Source organism: Neovison vison, chromosome 13, assembly GCF_020171115.1.
Source record: "Neovison vison isolate M4711 chromosome 13, ASM_NN_V1, whole genome shotgun sequence".
Taxonomy (NCBI): Eukaryota; Metazoa; Chordata; class Mammalia; order Carnivora; family Mustelidae; genus Neogale; species Neogale vison.
The window spans coordinates 47,600,610-47,624,063 of NC_058103.1; the positions used below are offsets into that span (position 1 = coordinate 47,600,610).

Here is a 23,454-nt window from a genome sequence, read left to right on the forward strand (position 1 = left end):
GCCAGGTGTAAAATCTAGCATGCGACAAGAGCCTCTTCTGTCAGCGGTGGCTCCCAGAACAGTGGCTGTCAACCCTGAGTCTCCAGGAGGAATTCAAACAATGCAGAACCACCCACAGCTGGAGGCTCTCGGTCTGAATGGGGTGGTAGGAAACAAATTACTGTTCCCACTGGCACTGAAGATTGGGCACTGCGCTATCCTGTCTCATTCAGCTCGTTATCTGTGGAAAGAACTTGGCAAACTTTTAATTTCTTAAATCACAGATTGCCCTCTTACTCTTAGCAAGTTGGAGAACTCTTGAAAAAAATGTCCTTGAGTTTCAAGAAAAACCAGCCATTAAAATCGGTGGTGGCAGTATCGTAGCCAATGAGGTTTATCCGAGGCGCGATTATTGCTAATTAAAATCGGTGGGAGGATTTGGGGAGAGATGATTTAAACTGGAGGATGATTTTTAAAAACGGTTTTAGCTGGGTGAGGGGTTGGGTTAAAGGGGGTGGGGATTAAGGAGGGCACTTCCTGTGATGAGTACTGGGTATTTTAGGGAAGTATTTACTCACTGTATTGTATGCCTGAAACCTAAATTACACTGTATGTTTACTAACTGGAATTTAAATATAACTTTTAAAAAATAATAAAAACTGTTTTAGATGGACTTGTGGATTACATTAATGAAGGTATAAACGTATCAACAACTTGTATTATGAATTTCATCTTTATCCTCCCTTATCAAAATTGCTCCTACTACTTAAAACAAATCCTTTTAGCTTTATGACTTATTATACTAATTAACAGGGGAAAATATTTTTCTTGTTCTTCATTCCCTTTACATTTTTTTCATTTGAATATGGTTAACACAATGGTATAACACAATGTTATATTAGTTTCAGGTGTACAACTTAGTGATTTGACAAGTTTATACATTATGCTAATGGTCACCTCAAGTGTATCTACCATCTGTCCGTTATGTCGCTATTGCTCTATTATTGACTGTATTCCTTAGGCTATGCCTTTTATTTTTGTGACCTATTCATTGCATAACTGGAAGCCTATATCTCCTTCTCCCCTTCACCCATTTGGCCCAACCCATTCTCCCCTCCCCTCTGGCAACCATCCGTTTGTTCTCTGTTTTTAGGTCTGATTCTGCTTTTTGTATATTCATTTGTTTGTTTGGTGTTTTGTTTTTGTTTCTTTTTTTTAGATTCCACTTATGAGTGGAATCATATGGTATTTGCCTTTCTCAGAATGATTTATTTCACTTAGCATAATACCCTCTAGGTTTGTTTTTAGATACACCAAGCATTGCAACTGTGTTGAGTAGAATAAAATGTTGTTGCTAATTGTGCTGTTCTGCAGGGCTGATAACATGCCATTTGCTTTATGTCAGTTTTTCCCTCCAGCAACTATTTCCAGTCAATGGTATCACTTTTATGTGTTACATTCCAAAAAATAAAAATAAAAATTTGCAAAAGTATCTTCCCAAAATTAGGGAATTGCACATGTATTTAGCATCATTTATATACTAAATGGGGACACATCAATTCTAGAGTAAATAACAGTTTCAAAGGATTTTCATTTAATGGTTGTTATGTAAAAGGTATTTTCTTTCCCTTAAATGGGAGACATATTCATAGAAATAAACTTTCCTGCTAATTATTTTAAAGAAAAACAAAAACTTATTTTTAAATGTAAAATAAGATCAAATTGCTGTTTACTTAAAGTGTTAATGAATGTGAGAAGATGGTTCAGAACAAAGCTGGCCTTTTCCTGCTTTAATCTTGGTCTGCCTTCTGGGGGAAGGGGCTCTCCTACCCCTCAGGTCATTTCTCTTCAGGGCAGGGAATCAGGACAGACCCTTGGGAAATGAGCACTCTATCTCATAACAATGAGAGTCCTTTCAGAGGTTACATCCCATATTCTGGCCTTCTCCCCTCTAGATTTTATCTTCACATTGGACTTTACATATAAAAACCATTCTATTTGAACAGCATTTTGCAGTTACTTTCTTTCTTTTTAAAGGTTTTATTTATTTATTTGACAGAGAGAGAGAGAGATCACAAGTATGCAGAGAGGCATACAGAGAGAGGGGGAAGCAGGCTCCCTGCTGAGCAGAGAGCCCGATGCGGGGCTCGATCCCAGCACCCTGGGATCATGACCTGAGCTGAAGGCAGAGGCTTTAACCACTGAGCCACCCAGGTGCCCCCATTTTGCAGTTTCTTAAATCACAAGCATCATCTCGTTGGCCTCACAAAAACAGTAGGGGACTTGTGAACCCTCTTCAGCAGGTCAACATTTCATGGGACTACTTCTCTCCAGCTGCCCAGAATGAGCCAACAGCACATTGCCAGACAGAAAAATGGTCAACTGTAAGCAAATTTGATAAATCAACCAAAGAAATTCAATTAGTTGCAGAGAGGCCTAGGACTCCAGGGTAGGAATGGACAGGAGCAGTCAAGTACCGATCCGGACCTGCTCTCCTCATTTATTCTGCGAAGGTGAACCAAAACAGGTCAGAGTCAAGAGACAGGTACATAGCAAATGAACACTTTCATTGTATTCTACTAGTTAGGAGGGGAAAAAGTGGTTTTCTAGATAAAGGATATTTTAAAAAGACCAGTGGTAGCTGCTTTATTGGGTGATTACTACATGCCAGGCACTCTGCTACAGGTGCTGTGTACGTGGGTTTATTTATTTATTTATTTTGTCCATTTAATTCTTATGCCTCCCACAAACCTGTAGAGTAAGTAGCATTTTTTTTTCCTTTTTGTAATCACTTGAAGAAAACGAGGTAACTGAATCATAGAGAAGTCCCTTGCCCTAAGATCTATTTTCTGCCCAGCTTTATTGAGATCTAAGTGACATATAACATTGTGTGAGCTTAAGGTATACAGTGTTGATTTGATACACACAGAAATAACAAACAGATTACCACAATAAGATTAGTTAATACGTCTATCCTTGTGTAAGAGCATGAGTCAGAGGGAGAAGTAGACTCCTCACTGAGCAGGGAGCCTGATGCAGGGCTCAATCCTAAGACCCTAGGATCATGACGTGAGCCAAAGGCAGACTCTTAACTGACTGAGCCACCCAAGCATGCCTATCCTTGTCTAAGTTCTAAAGCCAGGATTCCAACCCAAACAATCTGACTACAGAGAGTATGGTCTTAACAGCTAGACAGACTGCCTCCTGATAAAATGTACTTCAAATATTAAAAAGAAATGAGAGTATTTTAAATTGTTTCTAAATATGTTTGTTTAAAAATTGAATGACAAAGAGCCTTTATTTATATGTGAAATGTTTGCTTGCCACTACCTGGGCTCATGTAATTCAGAACGGCACTGTGACTGTGCCCAGGGCCATGCCAGACTGCCTACTTAATTACAGAAAAGATCTGAAGCTTAACACTGGGCACTGGTCAAGGGCCTCTGGCGAAGAATTTCAAAAAGAAATAATAAGGGGGCGCCTGGGTGACTCAGTGGGTTGAGCCTCTGCCTTCAGCTCAGGTCATGGTCTCAGGGTCCTGGGATCGAGCCCCTCATTGGGCTCCCTGCTCAGCAGGAAGCATGCTTCTCCCTCTCCCACTCCCCCTGCTTGTGTTCCTTCTCTTGCTGTGTCTCTCTCTGTCAAATAAATAAATAAAATATTTAAAAAAAAAAAAGAATTTTAGAGCTGGAAGGAAACATATAATTTAATCTCACTTTTTCATTTTATAAATGAGAACACCGAAGCTCAGATTAAGTGACTTTACCAGCTTGTACCCTGCTAAAGAGTAGCAGACCCAGGATTCTAACCCGGGCTTCCATCTGCATTCTCTCAGTTACTCTAAGCTTCCTTTCAAATTTCCATTTCCTTTTCCAATGTTTTAAGAAATGTCAAAAGCTAACATCCATGTATTTAAGTAAATTATTTTAAATTTATTTTTGCCTCTATTAAATACATTGGTAAATGAAAATGTGTTTGGATTTCCCAAGAGTACTTGAATTTCATGAGTTTTACATTTTCTACAAAGGGGCCTGGCTCAGCAATTTAATTTTCATGGGCTAAGAGCTCTTATTAAAGCCTTCACCTCGACAAATAATTGGTTTTGAGAATAGGGGATAGGGCTAATTCAGAGATATGATAAGCATTCATTCATTTACTCAGACTTGTATTGCATGCCTATTATGTTTTAGGAACTATGCTAAGTACAGGTCATACAAATATAATTATGACATAGTTCTTTCCCTTTAGGAATATTTTTTCACTTTCTTTCCTATTAGCAAAGGATCTGATATATTCTTGCTGTTGTCAAATTAGGTTGATGTCTCCCCAAGGTATATGAAGAGTATTACTTGTGGTATGCTACATTTTGGATGGTAAGGGACAAATATTTCCAAAATATAGTTATACGTTTATCTTACTGTATTTTAGAAACATGAAAACAGCTCAGAAACCAGTATTTAATGGATGTTACAGCCTGGGACGCAGCTACTTATGCAGATGATCCACTCTATGCAGACGAGACGACCTACAGGCATGATGCTCAGGCATGTTCTGCAACAATATGGATTTTTGAAAAGTACAGATGATATGGTTTAATGGCATAGATTCTGCATGTACCGGATTTCTATGTTCATCACTGCATTTTTAATTTTTTAAAAATTTTTATCTTTTTAATTTATTTGACACAGAGAGAGAGATCAGATGTAGGCAGAGAGGCAGGCAGAGAGAGAGGGGGAAGCAGGTTGCCCGCTGAGCAGAGAACCTGATGTGGGGCTCGATCCCAGGACCCTGAGATTATGACCTGAGGCAAAGGCAGAGGCTTAACCCACTGAGCCACCCAGGTGCCCCTCATTACTGCATTTTTTTAAATAAAATTTTTTTTTTAGATTTTATTTATTTATTTGACAGACGGAGATCATAAGTAGGCAGAGAAGCAGGCAGGGAAGAGGAAGAAGGCTCCTCGCTGAGCAGATAGCCCGATGTGGGGCTCGATTCCAGGACTCTGGGATCATGACCTGAGGCGAAGGCAGAGGCTTCAACCCACTAAGCCACCCAGGTGCCTCCACTGCATTTTTTAAAAAGACGTATTACATGGAGCACTGAGTGTTATACACAAACAAGGAATCATGGAACACTACATCAAAATCTAATGACATACTGTATGGTGACTAACATAACACAATAAAATAAATACAAATACAAATGCTAAAAAAAAAAAAGACATCGAATTGTGACTTCTGAAGTTGACTCTCATTTAGTATTGGAAGCATACTATATAACTTTTTTTTCAAAGATTTTATTTATTTATTTGACAGAGAGTTATCGCAAGTAGGCAGAGAGGCAGGCAGAGAGAGAGGGGGGAAGCAGGCTCCCTGCTGAGCAGAGAGCCCAATGCGGGGCTTGATCCCAGGACCCTTGGATCATGACCTGAGCTGAAGGCAGAGGCTTAATCCACTGAGCCACCCAGGCGCCCCACTATGTAACTTTTTTATGTTACTCATGCATAATGCCATTCTCTAAGCAATTTAGTTTTAGATACACACATTAGAATTGATTAGAGTTATAATTATTTATTATTTATTTATTATTATTATTTATCTTATTTTATTTGTGAAAGGTAACAATACCCTTTCTTGTAATTTTATGGTTACCTCGTAATTATGGCAAGTAATTCACTCTTTCATTTTTAACTCAAAGATGTGTTCTTACTATAAACAGTAAATGTCAAAACTAACCAGTGAACACAAGCCACGTTAACCGTAATTGTTTACTGAGTTGATTGAGCTTCTAGTTAGCATCTGTAGCTTCAGTCTGCCTAGCGGGGCAATGGGCTTTCTGCTATATTCAAACCCTCTCCCCCACCTCCCTCACTGCTTCATAAACTCTTGAACAAAACACCAGGCTGGTGAGGTGGAAAGGCTGCAACATTCTAGAGGAAGATAGCATCCTAGCTTTCCCAACTAAGAAACCCGGATACTATGATTTTAAGAAAGAGCAAGGGAGAGAGAAGAGGAGGGAAGAAAGAGCAGACTCCCAGGCACAACCTCCAGAGTCTGATTTAGTAGCTCGGGGCTGATTATCCTGCATTTAAAAAATTACTCACCAACATCAGAAAATTCAAAACTACTAAAAAAAAATCTATATCTATAGATACAGATAGGTACAGATACTGTGTAAAAAAAAAAAAAAAAAACCCACCTATTCCATTACTTAGATTGAACAGTTATTTCCTAGTTGGCCGTATGTGCTTCATCTATTTTTGGGGGAAGGATTTTGGTTTGCTGAAATCCAGATCCGAACCAGTGCCATGAAGTGCATTTCGTTATTAGACAGGTTAGTTTTGTTTTTCAATGAAGAATCCCCCTCTCACGTGATTACTACCACGAAGGAGTGCTCAGTCAGGCTGGCCCCTTGAGGCTTCTGGAAGAAAGTTCAGATTTAGAGAGGGGTACAGATAGCATTTCTCTTTCAACATACTTCTGCGCTCCAGGAGTTTACCAGCAGGGGTCTTTATGGCAGGTATTAGACAGAATGCGGGTGAAAAGGCAAGAGCTGCCTGGATGTGCGAACCTTGGGGAGACACGAAACCCTACTCCTGAAGCAACTGCAAATTTTCTGTGCTCTCTTTCCCTGAAGTGTGTTAGAGAATATTCCGGCAATTAACAGTTTTTCTTTCGAATGGATAAACTTGTGGGAGCGCCGCGTTGTACACCTGAAACCAACGTAGTAACATCGTGCATCAACAACAAGGAAAAGTTTTCCTTTTCAAGCAGATCAGGAAATCTGCCCCCAGGCGGCATCCTCCTCTTGGAAGCTCCTAATGGACATTTAATACATTCAAGGCTCTTTGGTGTGGCAGAAATTTTACTCAGTGTTTCCCAAGCTTATCTGATTATGCAGCTGGGCTTCTTTTCCCCCGCAAATCACTTACTAACATCTTTTGGAACCTCAATTGCGGAGCGCATTGATCTATGCCGCTATTATTCCTGCTTTTCTTTTCTTTTAAAGATTTTATTTATTTATTTGAGAGAGAGAGAGTGTGTGTGTGTGAGAGAGAAGGAGCATGAGAAGTGGGAGGGTCAGAAGGAGAAGCAGACTCCCTGCTGCGCAGGGAGCCAGATGTGGGACTCCATTCTGGGACTCCAGGATCAGGAACTGAGCTGAAGGCAGTTGCTTAACCAACTGAGCCACCCAGGTGTCCCTCCCTATTCCTGCTTTTCTTAGGTACACCAATAACCGTTTGTTCTGGCAAAGCACCTTATAATCACAATTGATAGTTTTTTCCTCTCACTCTTAAATCCTATATTGTAAACTGGGATTTTTATTCCCATTGAAAGGTAAGTGCTATTAAGTGCACGATTTGAGCCTGGTAACAAAATGCTGCCAGGGATAGGGTTTAACTTAAAACCCTACATTTGAAGACTTAATTGGTAAAAATCCAAACAATCCCCAGCTACCTGACGGGGTTGGCTGTTGTCAGAGAAAAAGTAATTTCCTAATTATTACTCATATTCTCATCTCCCCATCCCCTGCCCCTTTGATCACATTTCTAAGCTACTTGTGAACAGCCTCGAATTTTGATGCTCTAAGTAAGGAACAGAAGAACTTAGGGAACTAGTGCCATTTCCCTTGAAATGAGACATGCTACAGATGAGTTCTCACTTTTTTCTTTGGTGATGATCACATAAACATTTATGAAAAATAAATGAGGTAAGAGACCATAAATCAAATATTCCTAATGATGGGGATTAATGAGGCTTCCACTCTGGAGTCCGTAAATGTGTTTTCGTTTTTGTCTTTTGGGGGAGTTCCTCCAAGCACCCTGGAGCTTTTTGCAACTGTTGCTCTCCATCTCTGTACTGCTGTGACCGCCACCATACAGGGATGCCAGGTGGCGGTGGGTGGCGGTGACATCACAAGAAATTCCAGGCACCCGAGGGAAGCAGAACTATTACTCAAAAGATGTACCAGTTTAATTCTGGAACTTCTTAGTTTCTCACCCTGGGTGGTAAAAATGTGTCTGTGGATTTTCTCTGCACTCTCTGGGCAAGGGGTTTGAATGAACAATCTTTTTTCAGCTGGGAAGAAATCAAAATCCCTACTCAATAAACATGAATACCACTTCTCCCCATTCCTCCTAAAGCTGTGAGTTTGGTTCTTTGTCCCCAAGGTTTGAACTATGTCTATGTATAAGGCACCCAACTATGGCAATAAAGAAGTCCAGCACCACCAGAGAATTGTTGGCTGTATAATACAGGTATTATAATTGACCATGATAAATCTCATTGCTAAGTTTTCTCATTAGTTAGCAGTTGCATGAACTTCCCCCCCTGCTCATCAGACTCTTCCTCCCTTATTTATTTCTTCTCATTGGGCACCGTGAAATAAAATTGGATTCCAACTAGGTGGCCCGGGCTTGAAACCCAGCTTCACTTATTAAGTGTGTGTCCTAACACAATTTACCGAACCTTCTCTGAGCTTTCATCACAAAATTATCTCAAGGATTATGAGAATTTCACGATCTGAAAAATATGAAAAGGTTCATCTCATATCCAGTACATGGGCAATTGGCAGATGTTGGCTTTTTTGCTTTCTTTTCTTCTTCTCTGCTTGTAAAGGATTTGTTTATCACCCAAGCCCATCGTTTTGGGAGGAAAATCAAGAATAAATGACTTTACGGAGTCTGTGGGCATTTCTTTGACATGACGCAATGATGTAACACTGCAAAAGGTTTATCCTAAAAAGCTCAGCTTCAGTTTGTTGGAGGAGAGAGGGAGAAGAAGCTGCTTATTTGCCTGGAGGAAGAATATGCTCAGCAGGGATCCTCTACCTCCACCCACATCAAGAGCTAGGTTTTCATTTTTGTTTTTAACTTATTCTAATTGGTCAAAACAAGAAATGGAAACTAAATATTTTTTTTTTCTGCTTGTATAGACATCAAAGGGCTATTTCAAATCAGAAGGAGACTCTGGCCCATGCAAATGCTTGTGATCCTACTGAATGGGCATAATTAAAAAGACTGACTATAGTAAGTGTTGACAAGGAGGTTGACAAGGTTCCCTCAGGAGAACCCGAGATCCTCATGCAAAATAGATAAAACATATTTTTCAGTTTGAAAAATAATTCGGTGGTATCTTAAGAAGTTAAACCTACAATCTCAGAGCACCTGAGTGACTCAGTCATTAAGCATCTGCCTTTGGCTCAGGTCGTGATCCCAGGGTCCTAGGATTGAGCCCCACATTGGGCTCCCTGCTAGGCAGGAAGCCTGCTTCTCCCTCTCCCACTCCCCCTGCTTGTGTTCCCTCTCTTGCTATGTCTCTCTCTGTCAAATAAATAAAAATCTTAAAAAACAAAACAAAACAACAACAACAAAACCAACCAAACAAAAAGTCCTCTCATCTCATCCAGCAGTTTTGCTCTTGGGAATCTACCCAAGAAAAATGAAGATATATATTCACACAAAGACGTGTATGTGACTATTCACAGAAGCATTATTTATTAGAGCAAAAGACCGGAAATAATTCAAATGTTTATCAGTTGGTACATAGACAATGGAATAGTATTCAGCAATAAAAAGGAACAAATGACTGATACGTGCTGCAACAAGGATAAAATCCAAACACATGATGCTGAATGAAAGAAGCCAGATGCAAAAGTCATTGGATGATTCCATTTAAATGTCTAGAAAAGACAAATCTATAGAGACAGAGCATATCGGTGGTCACCTGGGGTATAGGGTAGAAATAGGGATTCACTAAAAATAGTCACAAAAGATTTTGAGGGGGATGTCGGAAATGTTCTCAAACTGGATTGTGGTGATGATTAGATAATTATAAATTTATTAAAAAGTCATTACATTACACATCTAAAATAGATTTTATAGTATGTCAGTTATGCCTCCATAAAGGTTTTATTTATTTATTTTTAAAGATTTTATTTATTTATTTGACAGGCAGAGATCACAAGTAGGCAGAGAGGCAAGCAGAGAGAGGGGGGGAGGCAGGCTCCCAGCTGAGCAGAGAGCCCAATGTGGGACTCGATCCCAGGACCCTGGGATCATGACCTGGGCCAAAGGCAGAGGCTTTAGCCCACTGAGCCACCCAGGCATCCCTGCCTCCATAAACATATTTAAAAACAATGGCTATTGTTACACAATTCATGAAAAGATCTCTGTATCAAAAGCAGCAGAGATTGTGCAGAATATCATAATCAAGCTATATGCCTGGAAATAGTCATGCATCTGACTTCTAGCTCAAATATCCAATATTCTATGACTCTGATTATAAATAACTCCAAAGCTCCAGCTTTTCAACTGAGTAAGGCATGGGGCAGTGAGCAAGGGGGAAGCAGAACTGGGTGATGTCAGCCACAGAAGAGAGTACACAGAGAGAAGGTGAGCAGGCCAGGGCTACTTCTGTTTATCCACATCAGGAGTGGAGATGGTAGGACACCTGCATGGCCTGATCTTCTGGGACCTTGGACCCAATATGCCCAACCTGCCATTTTTCATCTTGGCCAGCAATTTCTCTTTGCCCCACCTCTCCCACTCCTCCTTTTTCTTGATTTCCAACCTCCTTGGGCTGTCCTTTTCTATCTGTCAGTCTTTCTGTCTTTTATGCACCAGGGTGTTACCTTCTAAAGTGTCTTAACCCCTATAGGCAACAGTTTAAACCAAGGAAAACCCTGTCTTTCAATCATTATTTTTCTTATACTTACAAAACTTAGAAAACTTCTTTCTAGGTCTCATTCACAAGCATATACTTAAAAAGCTAAGATTATGAACTGGGAATTCGTATTACTGAAGAGAGTGAATGTGGATAAGAACCTCAAAGAATAGTGAAACAGGACTATTTGGGACCTTGATAACTTAATAATTCTCCCTTTCACTTCATTCAGTCCCAGTATTTCAGAGTAAAACTATCGAGAGAGGAAACACTGTAATCATGCAGATAAATGTGATATACTCCTAATACTGATGGTTGCACTTCTACAGGCACATAAAGAATAATCAGATTGGTGTGAATCAATTAAATATCAGATAATGTGTCATATAGTGCTTGTTTAAAGTAAAAGCCTATTTAAAATCTACTTAAGACTGAAAATATCCTCCCAAACCTGTATCTGCCAGTTGAATAATTTGGATTCTGAATTACATGAGTTTATTTTCTATAAGAAGCTTTAAGTATTTTACAAATAATAGCTAATAATTATTGATTTATTATGATGTTCCAGGCACCTTATTTAATCTTCACACTAGACAATAATTACCCCCATTTTACAAGTGAGAAAAGTAATACACAAAGAGGTTTTCAGCTCAGACTGACAGTTGATAAGTAACATAACCAGGATTCAAGTCCATGTCTTTCTGACTCCAAAGCTATTATCTTCAATCACTATACTGTACATCTAAATAGAACTCATGATGGTATCTTGCAAAAACTGTCATCCTCATTTTTAAAAATGGAGAAGCCACAGGGAACAGGGTGTATGATTCATTCAAGAATAGCCAACAAGTTGGTTCCCTGTAGATTTTTGTCCTTGAACCATATGGGCCTCCTCTTCAGTGCTTTATAAATTGTTCACCAGGCTATAAGACTCTCTTGAACAGGACTCTCTTCTTTTATAGGGTACTTACCTGAATTCTAGCTATAAGTCCCAGAAAGCAAGAACAATTCAGACTCTTCATTTTCTGGAAATCACTGGAGTGGCTGAAAATAAAAAGGGCCATTTGTGTTTAGCTTACCAGGTCATTAGAGATAATTAAGTAGCAGTTTTGTTCAGTTTACATTTAATGCATAGATTCTGGCATCGGTCCCACTGAGAAAAAGACACGAGGTTATGGATCAATAACATTATCACATGGTGGATATATGCATATCTTTTAAGTTACTAAAAACTAGGCATTTTACTCAAGGTACATCATTACATATCAAATCTCCTTAAAAAATATCTCTTTGGTATGTTTCAGGCTTATCTTCTTAATCTGACATCAGGCAAGAGTAGCAGAGAAGAGAAATCCTGAGAATGGAATGAATGAATTACAGAGGAATATGCTTTAAAAACTAAACAACAGATGTTGGTGAGGATACAGAGAAAGAGGAACCCTCCTACATGGTTGGTGGCAATGCATGCTGGTGCAGCCACTCTGGAAAACATTATAAAGGTTCCTCAAAAAGTTGAAACTAGAGCTACCCTATGACCCAGCAAATGCACTACCACGTATTTACCCTAAAGATACAAATGTAGTGATCTGAAGGGGCACCTGTATCCCAATGTTTATAGCAGCAGTGTCACCAATAGCAAAACTATGGAAGAATCCCAGATGTCCACCAACAGAAGAATGGATAAAGAAGATGTCCTGTATGTATATACAATGGAATACTATGCAGCCATCAAAAGAAACAAAATTTTCCCATTTGCAATGACGGGGATGGAACTACAGGGTATTATGCTAAGCGAAATAAGTCAATCAGAGAAAGGCAATTATCATATGGTCACTGATATGGGGAATTTGAGAAATAAGGCAGAGGATCATAGGGGAAGAGAGGAAAATATGAAGCAAGAAGAAACCAGAGAGGGAGACAAACCATAAGAGACTTAATCTTAGGAAACAAACTGGGGTTGCTGGAGTGGAGGAAGGTGGGAAGGATAGGGTGGTTGGGTTATGGATATTGGGGAGGGTATGTGCCATGGTGAGTGCTGTGAATTGTGTAAGACTGATGAATCACAGACCTGTACCCCCCAAACAGATAATATGTTATATGTTAATTTAAAATACTTTCCTTATGAAGATGTGACTGCTGCTTTATTAACTGTGCAGAACAACCCAGGCCTGATTTTGATGCTGATAAGGAGTTGCACAGGCAACTGGGCTCCTCAATAAATTTATTCTCCCTCAGTAACAGAAATCTCAAAATCCTTTAATTTATTTTGTAAATGAATACAAAATAGAATCACGATTTCCAGGTCTTGGTTTCACAACCGACAATGACTCCCATTTATTGAGAACCTACTATAGAGGAGGCACTCGCCTTGGCATTTCACATTTATTATTTCTCATCCCGATAACTAGGCAAGTTAGGTGTTCTTATTCTTACTTACAGGGAACAAAAACCCAAACACCTGAGGACAAGAGAGATTAGAAAATTCTGACTAAAAACTCATGTGCTTTCCATTGCCGCTATCTTACCCTTCACCAAATCTTGGAGTCTCACCAAGCATTAAAGTAGTTTTGGCCACTTAAACATTATCAGTGGCCTTACTGCATGCCTAAATAAACCTAGGATATGACAACCTTCCCCAAATAAGACACAGACCTTTTTCTTCAGGAGCTCATAATTTAGTAAAGAGAAAAGGACGGAATAAAGTTATACAGAGTGACTCAGACAGCATGGGCCAGGGGAACCTGGAGAAGGCACAGTTATAAGCTCATGAGACTGAGGGTGGCCTCCTCAAGTGAAGCCAGGCCCAGAACAGAAGGCATGGTTTGGCTTGCAGAGAAGAGATGGAAGAGCAGTCTACAAAGACTGGAACTAGGATCAGGCCTTATCCGGATGCACCAAAGAACAGTGAGGACACCCCCCCTGTCGGGGGTCAGGGGGATGGGGTTTCTGCTAAGGAGCAAAAAGATTTGAATGTGACAGTGACTTGTCCTAGGGCAGCCTGTGGCACTAAGGGAATTCCAATCCAGTCAGGATCCTGGGAATATTTATCCAGGTGCTGCTTCCTGTCCTGGGTAAAAATATGTCTATTTTTTGCCCGCATTTAAGAGAAGAAAGAGAGTGGGCCGCCTGGATGGCTCAGTCGGTTGAGTGGCTGCCTTCGATCATGATCTCAGGGTCCTGGGATTAAGCCCTGCCTTGTGCTCCCTGCCTGGCGGGGAGCCTGCTTCTCCCTCTGCCTCTGCCAGCCGCTCTGCCTACTTGTACTCTATCTCTCTGTCACATAAATAAATAAAATCTTAAAAAGAGAGATAGAGAGAGAAAGAGTGAGTGTAATCCCAGAAGGGTCAGGGGACAAACACAAGCTTAGAAATCTGAATTTCCAGGTTTTGTTTTCATTTTCAGTCATTTATTCTCTGAAAATGCAACAGCAGAAATTATTGAAGCTCTTCTGAATAAGTTTTTGCTAACAGGGAAAACTATTCATCATCTCCCTCACCACACACACAGATTCATCCCATTCAAAATATGCAGATTGTTGGAAGATACCCAAGTATTCAAATTACTGATTTAGGTACTGAAAGTGCCCCCAAACTACCCTGTTTCATCCCCTCTCCAGTACTATGCTGGAGACAGGCTGGGTGGCAAATGATCTTTTAAAATTAGAACATTGTTGGGATTTTTTTTTAGGTTACAAGAGAGATGATGCTAACCCTCTGCATAGTTTTCAAGCATACTTGCTAGATACAGTGTAATTTTTTTTACTGTCATAATTTTCCTCCTACCTGGACAACTTGAAAATTTTCCAATGTGTTTAATTACACAGTTTTAATTGTGCAAGACTGGGGTGAGCAATTATTTTCGTGAGTTTTATGAAGGCAAGTTAGCCTCCCAGACAAATGTTCCCAAGCTCCCGCAGTACTAATTTGGATTTTAAAAATTCATTTTACTAACTTGCTGAGCTTAAAAGATTTGGTGCTGATGTTTAGCTGTCTCAGCGCTACAGTTTAGAAGGGCAACTGAAGAACATCCCTCTGGGCTTCGGAAGCTGGACGGAGGCAGATCTAGACAATGCCCATGCCCCTGGCTAAGCTGAGCCTAGCAGAGCCCGTTTTATGAAAGACAGAGCAAAGGGATAGACATATATACTCCACAAAGGGATGACACACCCGTATACACCCATCCTACAAATGCATCTTGCTTTTACAGAGGCAGCAATATTAAAATCCAGGAATGAAAGGGACCAAGGGTGAAGGTTCAGAAATTGGAGATTCCAATTTACTCTTTTATGTCTCACTCAGGGCCTCCCAGACCCTTGAAATTTTCTTTCATCCCAGCTGGGAAATAGTATTGTCCATATGGCGTTCCCAGTAAGGGCTGCAGTTTCTAAGTTGGGAAACACCAGAATAAGGTTCACAGGAAATTCTTGGAATTTTTTTTTTTCAGAAGCTCTGAACCACAGCCTTTACCTTACAAGTGCTCTACAATGCCATCTTGCTTCCATACGTTTATTCGTTTATTCCACATTTATTGGAGGTCTACTACAGTTACAGTAAATGTAGTCCCTATACTGAGACTTTTCGTAGGCCAGCCAATAAAACTTGATGAGACAGTGTAGAAAAATGTGATATGATCATGAACTAGCTGTTCCTGATGACAGGAGGAGGACAGCAATGGCGAAGTCTTCCAGGAAATGGTGATGGCTATGGAAACGCTGGAGGATTAGGAAGTACAGTCCAGGTGGAGAAGAGGTAAAGCAGCTTTCTAACAGGAGAAAAGCGTGTCCAGAGGCGTGAGAAGATGTGCACGACGTTCACCAAAATATGAAAGGTGGCAGAACTGGAAGAGGGATGATTGGCAGAATTTAGCTTTCAAAATCATTAGCTGGGCTCTGTTTTTCACAATATAATGAATCCGACTGTTTGGACCTGTGGAATTCAGGAGCCCATTTTAATTTTTACTGTATTTTATAATTTTATTTATTCATTTATTTATTTATTTATTTAGAGCATAAGCCGGGGAAGGGGCAGAGGGAAAGAATCTCAAGCAGACTCCGAGCACAGAGCCCCACCTGGGGCACAATCTCATGACCCTGAGATCATGACCTGAGCTGAAACCAAGAGTCACATGTTCAACCAAGTGAGCCACCCAGGTGCCCCTTAGAAGCCCATTTAAAAGCCATTTCCTCCATCGGCAGTGAGGAAATATGATGGTAGAACTCTGAGGCAGAATTTCTGCAGTGTATCCAGTCGGTGTTAAAACAAGAGTATCTCATTTCATTTCTCGAAGTATGATCAGGAATTTCAAGATCATTTTCTGTGTTATTCTGTTTTAACAATCAGCTGTCCTGTTCTCACATTCCATAAGGCAAAGGTATTTTAACATGTGCATAGAGGTCAGCTGATTTTAAAATCTGATCTCCTATTTTTTTGAGGAGCAAAATTTCATCTCCTATATCTTGAGGTATTAATTCATTTTCACTATACAGCCAAGAGAACTGAAGGCCTTATGATAAATGACAAAGCCAGAAAATTCAATGCCAATAAAGAATTAGATAGAAGAACTCCCAAAGCTTGGTCTGGATGAATCTTTAGGGTGCTGTGAATAGGAGCAAATGCCCTAGAAGCTGAGCCGAGTATGTAGTGTTGGGATTCAGGCAGTAGCAGAGCTGGGTCAGGGACTGACTCCGAGTGAAGATTGAGGGCAGGAAATAATCCTTCCAGTGAGTACTATAACAGTACCTGAGCCTCACAAACATGCAATGAACCATTTTCTCCTACATTTCTTTCTCTAACCAAGGACTCGAAATCAGGACCCCTGCGACCCCTTTCTTTTCTTTTCTTTTTTTTTTTTTTTAAAGATTTTATTTATTTATTTGACAGAGAGAGATTACAAGTAGGCAGAGAGGCAGGCAGAGAGAGAGAGGAGGAAGCAGGCTCCCTGCTGAGCAGAGAGCCCGATGTGGGACTCGATCCCAGGACCCTGAGATCATGACCTGAGCCGAAGGCAGCGGCTTAACCCACTGAGCCACCCAGGCGCCCCCTGCGACCCCTTTCTTTTGTCTGTGACCCTCGGTTCCAACTGGGAGATTGATTTTCTTCTCTGGAGCTGCCTTTAGTGATCATTTTGTCCTGATCCCATTGATATAAATATGACGAGGATAAGAAAGTCTGATTTACACCTTACTGGGATGATGCTGATTTCTACTTCTCTTGCCAGACGCCCCCTCCCCCCTTCCCGCGCAGGTGCCCTTGTTACAAAGTGTGGAGCTTGAGCTTATACAATTTGTGTAGGAGGTAGATGGTGAGAAGATGGATGCTCTTTAAAATAATAATAATAATAATAATAAATTATGTATGTAAAATTAAGGACAAAAATGAACAACTATTAAGGAAAGAAATCACAACAGATAATTGAAGGCTTGGATATATGGAACTTTTCCTCAAATATTTTCAGGGGAATTATCAGTGATACTTTACATAGAAATGCTTCCTGATCACACTCTAGTGTTCCCTCCACACCTGCAACACTCTACACATCTTGGTCATTCTCAGCATGCACAGGGACAGAGGAAGTGAGGAACCTGAAGCTTATGTTTCATTGGCTTCATGGTTCTCCCAGATATGGTATTCCTGATGAAAGCTGCAGGAGGATGACTTGGCTACACATCCTGGTTTACCAGAAAGTCTCAGGTTATGCCTGTTACTCTTGCTTAAATTTGAATAATTCTCTTTTCATCCTGAATCAAACAAACAAACCAGTACTGGTTGGCACATTAAATTATGTGTTCACCCTATTTTTGTCAATCACCTCTAGAACCACGCAAACCGGGCCCAGGTAGGAAGCTCTCCATTCTACCTTTGGCATCTTCATTGCCTTTCTGCCCCAATTGGACCTAGGCGAGTCTCTGTGTTCCAGTCTTAAAGTGGGGGTAATCACATTGACCTACTTAGGGTGAATGGCAAGAAAAGCTCCTGTTGTGTGGGCTATTTTTTTTTTATCTTCTTAAGTCACTGATATAATATAAATTAAAACTTAAAAAAAATAGTTATTGGTATGTAAGTCTTCTTTGGTTTAGAAACCCAAGAATCTGTAAGTAATACCATCTGGTCCAGTAGAATTAGTCCTCTCTGTTCTGCTTTCCTGAAGACCCACCCATCTTCTCAAACAGCCTGCAGGGTGGAGCAGCAGGAAGGCCTGGGTCAAAAGATCACTGGGTGCCTGTCCTTTGGGTGGTCCACTGAGACGGAATGTGCTGGTGGACTAAGGACATGCTTTCCATGCAATCACTTCATCTTGGTGGGTCCCACTGTGTCCATTCATCCCTACTAGAGAAACACAAGCAGGAAGAGCAGGCAGAATGCTCCACCCGCACCTGGAGCTGCTTTGCATGGCTGGACCAGCCAGGACAACAAGACAGCTTCATCGTGGGCAGGCTACTGGATCCAACACACCACTTCAGAGCCTTTGAGTCATATGTCAAGCGCAAATAACCAGGCTTATTTTCCCTGCCAAAGTCACATGCAATGTCGAGGTAACATCAAAAAGTTGATTTAAAAGGCAGTTTCCTCTGAGTGCTGATTTAGGCACATAAACAGTGGCTTGGGTGAATGCCACTCTGTGTTTAAAGTAATTACACTTCAGCCCTGGAATGTGGTGATGGGGAAGGCCCACTGCTGCAAACAAAGTCGATTCTATCAGCAAACTCTGGAAAGTCAACTGGCCCGGATGCTACTTCTCCCTGAATTTACTACTTCCTACTTGGGGGCTATCTCTGGAAAAGTCAGAACTTGAGGACCAGTGTAAGTTCACTGCCCAGATCTCTAAGGCTGGTGCCAGTTCGCAACCGACTATATGTCTGCAAGATGGCTTGGGAGCCTTGGCCTGTAGGAGCTGAGGTTGCTCATGTTCAGTGGGAGCCCTTGGAAATACTGAGGCTCTTAGTCTCTGCATTACCCTGCCTGCCAGATCCTGCTAGGCTGGACAGCCACTGCTCAGCCAGCCAGAGAAATCCAGCTGGAGAAAGGCTGGTAGGTTTGGGGCAAGGCTTCCTGGTGGGGGGTTGGGTGACATCCTGAGGAACAAAGAGATGATGGCTCTCGCTGCTGGTTCTAGAAGCCCTGCCTTGATGGCTTATGAAATGTCTGGTGTAGTCTAACTTCATCCTAAATAAAAGGACACAGGGGCTCTTTTATCCATTTCCACTTTGGAATCATACCTTTCTCTGAGAAAAAGACCTAGTAATCACCTTTCTGCCCTGCGTCTTGGCAATCAATTCCCAACCGTGTGCCAAATCAGTGGAACTTTTCTTGTGTCTGGGAAGAATCATTTCCCTTTATCCTTACAGACTTCCTTCATAAGTTACTGCTGGCAAATATTTTCGTGCTAATTAGCTGCCCTTGATGGATTTATTTCAACCAGTTGTAAATTTTAGAGCAGACGTTCCCAGGCCAACTTTAAAGTAGAAATCACAGAACAAGCTGAGTGGAAATCAGGTTTGGATGACCTCCACAGAGCAAGTCACACCAGTTCCCATGGGGTCTGAACACAGCGTTCTCAGGGATGCGAGTCAAAGTCCAATGACAGACCTGGAAGAAATCTTAGGGAGATCTTTTAGTTTAGTCACTTCTTCTTACAATGAAGGACCTGGGGCTCAGAAAGTGACTGAACTTGCCCTGTCACACAGCTACTTACTAGTCACCTCAGAAAGTGAAAAGTCTAAGGGTGACACTAGGACTACAGGGGAAATTCCTGCTTGTCTTCTGAGACAAGTTGAATACAGTTGTCATAAGCAAAGGCCTGGTCTGTTTTTCTCAAGTTCATCTTTCTTTTCACCTTCTAACTTTTTTCCATGGAGTCATGTTGTATCCCCAAAGAAAACACATGGAATCCAGCTGATGTTTTAGATATTCCAAAAAGTATACAAAGAAGCTGATGTAATTTTGGTAGGTACACTGGACCAGCTGTTGGAAAGTACAAAGCTCCCCAAACATCTGGACTGATCTGTGTGGTAGGCTCCCATCATAAACTGTCCATTAGCTATAAACCTTTATGCTCTGACTCTGGAATATACTCTGATTCCCCATCTGTCTCTGACCTTTTAGGAATACTTAGGGAAGGTGGTGATGGCAGAAAGATTTATTTTATGGGGTAATTGAGAAGAAATCTTTCTGGTCATATTTGGGACAACTCTTCCAAATGGCATTTTTTCTTTGTATATTGGCCTCAGATGTATTAGAAATGAATCAGAATTTTCTTTTTTTTTTCTTTTCTTTTCTTCCTCATTTCCCTCCTCATTCCTTCCTTCCCTTTCTCCCTTTTTTCCTTCCTTTCTCTAACCTTCCAACTCCATCTCTTTATTTGTCCTTCTTGTCCTCTTCTTTCTTTTTTTCTCATCCTCTTCCTTCTTCTTCACACTCCAAAGCCCAACTCTGCCATTTAACAGTCACCCACAATAAATGTTTGTGGAAGAGAGACTGTTATCAGTTGGTCATCTGTTGAGCCCTGGCCTCCTGTGCATGTATTAAAAATGAGCATTCCTAGGGGGCTTAAGTGGGTAGGAGAAGAATCTATGAAACAAAATGGGATAGGGATGGAGACAAACCATAAGTGACTTTTAACCTCACGAAACAAACTGTGGGTTGCTGGGGAGAGGGGGGTTGGGAGAAGGGGGGTAGGGTTATGGACATTGGGGAGGGTATGAGCTTTTGGGTAAATTGGAAGGGGAGGTGAACCATGAGAGACTATGGACTCTGAAAAACAATCTGAGGGGTTTGAAGTGGCGGGGGGGGGTGGGAGGTTGGGGTACCAGGTGGTGGGTATTATAGAGGGCATGGCTGGCATGGAGCACTGGGTGTGGTGAAAAAATAATGAATACTGTTTTTCTGAAAATAAATAAATTGGAAAAAAAAAGAGCATTCCTTCATATTGCTCAGCTTTTATATAGACTAGAATTATTCACATTTTAATATAAAATATAAGATGACCCTTCATTTTACAGAGTCAACAGTACAGAACTTCTTTTTTTTTTTTTTCAAGATTTTATTCATTTATTTGAAAGAGAGAGTGAGCGAGAGAGCAGAAGCTGGAGGAAGGGCAGAAGAGGGAGAAGCAGACTCTCTACTGAGCAGGGAGCCTGATGGGGCACTTGATCCCAGGACCCTGAGATCATGACCTGAGCCAAATGCAGACGGTTAACAGACTGAGCCACCTAGGCACCCCTTAGTATAGAACTTCTATCATGAGAAACTTCTGTTTTGAGTGCAGCTTTCTATGGTTAAATTTAAATGATGTCAAAATAATAGTCAGTCCCAAACTACCAGATGACTGATTATATTTTTGGCCGCAGAATCAGTCTTTTGAAACTCTTTAAATATACGGAGTCCAAGGATCCTCTGGGCTTCCTTAATATTACTTTATGTATATCTCCATCAGCTGAAACCTTGTCAGTTCTTCATAAAATATACATTTATAATTATATCATAATAATTATTTACTGATTGTGATGAACTTAACAATTTGCATTTCAATTAAATGATTCTGAAAACAAATCACAGGTAATCATCTCCACCCAACCTGTTCCTCCTACAGACTTCCTCATTTCTGTTGGCGGCTGCACCATCTACCTTCATATTCAGTCCATCACCAAGTCTTGTCAATTTCACTCCCACATTATATTTTGACTCTGCCTATTTTGCTTCCCATCTATAAACTCCGGTGTGCCCAAGCTACCATCGGTTCTTTGCTGGACCACTCATCCCATAACCTCCCACCTGGTTGCTCTTCCTCCACACTGGCCTCTTCCCATCCGTTCTGCTCACAGCAACACAACAACCCTTGAAATGAGTGAACAAAGGCAAGCTGTTCCAAATTCCTTAACACAGGTCTAAATCTCTTGCCCCTTTTCTCTTGGCTCCCTGAACTCTAGCACCTTTGGCCTACATACCACATTTCCTCCTTCTTCCCTTTATCCGCACTCCGTGCCTCACTCGTCTCTTTTCATCCTCAGATTGGTCTTAACTGAATGCCAATCCTCAGAAAAGTTTGGTACCCGAACTCATGTAGTTACCATTGTTATTCTTATACATAGTAACTGGCTTTTCTCTTTCAATACTCTCACCACAGTTGACTGTGGATTTGTGTATTTATATTGTATCATAATGATATATTTTTATTGTACTATATATAATGTCTAACTTCTCCTGAAGACTATAAACTCTATGAGGGCAGATACCATGTATGTCCTAGTTCAGAGAGGCATTTAATACATTAATATGTATTCAATAAATACGTGTGAACAAATGGATCATCATGGTGGTGCATTTGTACATTGCATTTTTTCAGTTTAAAGTGCAGGGGTATAATATACCCCTAAATTAATAAATTTAACCTATTGACCAGATGACTGTATCCCCCTTTCACAGATAGTAAAGCAGGGTTTTTTTTTTTTTAAGATTTTATTCATTTGTCAGAGAGAGAGAGAGAGCACACAAGCAGGGGGAGTGGCAGGCAAAGGGGGAAGCAGGCTCCCAGCTGAGCAAGGAGCCCAATGTGGGACTCGATCCCAGGGCCCTGAGATCATGACCTGAGCTGAAGGCAGTTGTTTAACCAAATGAGCCACCCAGGTGCCCCAGTAAATCAGGTTTAAAGAAAAAAAGAAAAAATCAGGTAGGAAAAGTGGTTTAAGGTCCTCGAGTTCAGAGTTGCCTAATATAGAAAAACAATAATAATGATTAACATTTAATGCTCTCTTATGATATCCCAGCAGTGTTCCCATTATATTAATTCATTTAATCCCTATAACAAACCTGTGAGGTAAGTAATATTATTATCCTTTTTTTTTTTTTTAAGGAAATGGAAGTTAGGCAACTTGTCTAAGGTCTCAAATATATACAACATAATATTAAATGTTTGTTGGGTTGTTTTTTGTTTGCCTTTTTTTTTTTTACATAATAGGTATAGATTTATGTTGGTCATCTTACTGAAATACAGTTCTAACATACTGAGCTTTACCCAGCCAGGTTAGGTTCCATACTGAGGAACACTTCAGGTAGAATGATTTCTGTTCCTCTTGGTCATCATTCTCTTTTTTCTCTCTACATCCCCTGCCACTGCCCTCCCTACCCTCTCTCTTCTCTTCCCTTCTGTTCCCTGCTTCCCTGGGGCTGTTCAGTGGGAAAACCTCTGACAGAGCCACTTTTCTGCCAGGCCATCATATACAAGGTCAGTGTTTCCACATTCCAAAGGTAGGTAAAAATGTGTGTGGAAAGCAGGGAATTCTGCCAGAACAATGACTCACTGTGTACATGCAAAATGGTTCAATAATAGGCCACTGCCTTAGCAAGAAAAATGTGGCCCATCCCTATGGAAAAGAAGGGGGCAAGCCCACAGCACTCCTGGGATTTAGGAGAAGCCTTCTGTGACAGACGGGAAAGACATACACCTCATAAATCACGTCCTGCCTTTTTATTTCATGGACATGAAAGGGTCAGAAAGGGATGGGCATGAAATGTGTTCTTGCCATGTAATGTCATACGTATATATAGGAAGCATGTTCAGCCCTCTCCAGGTTATTCAGCAATTAGCAATGTAAGTGGTGAAGCCTCTGGTCCTCTTGATTCTCCCAGACCCTTGTTTACTTGTTTGTTTTTTCTTTTTTGTCCAGATTCCTTTTGGTGGGAACTTCCACTGGGAGAAATGGAGCGTTAAGGTAGAACCGAGCTGGGCTGCTCCCTGTCTCGCTTTCTTCTAAGTCCAGGCTAGACTGCATGGAGATGACCTAACCCCTCTCTTGTACCTCAAGCCTGTGTAAACC

At 40.9% G+C, this 23,454-nt stretch overlaps 1 protein-coding gene and 1 pseudogene across 1 annotated transcript in view; one reads left to right on the top strand and one right to left on the bottom strand.

Moving 5' to 3' along the window:
* FRMD6 (FERM domain containing 6) overlaps positions 1-23,454 on the bottom strand; it is a 231,685-nt gene that overhangs the window by 83,092 nt on the left and 125,139 nt on the right. The window contains exon 3 of the mRNA XM_044231226.1: positions 11,615-11,687. The gene's annotated coding sequence lies outside the window, so the exon portion shown is untranslated. The remainder of the gene's footprint in view (positions 1-11,614; positions 11,688-23,454) is intronic.
* Positions 342-470, top strand: LOC122894846 (annotated as a pseudogene).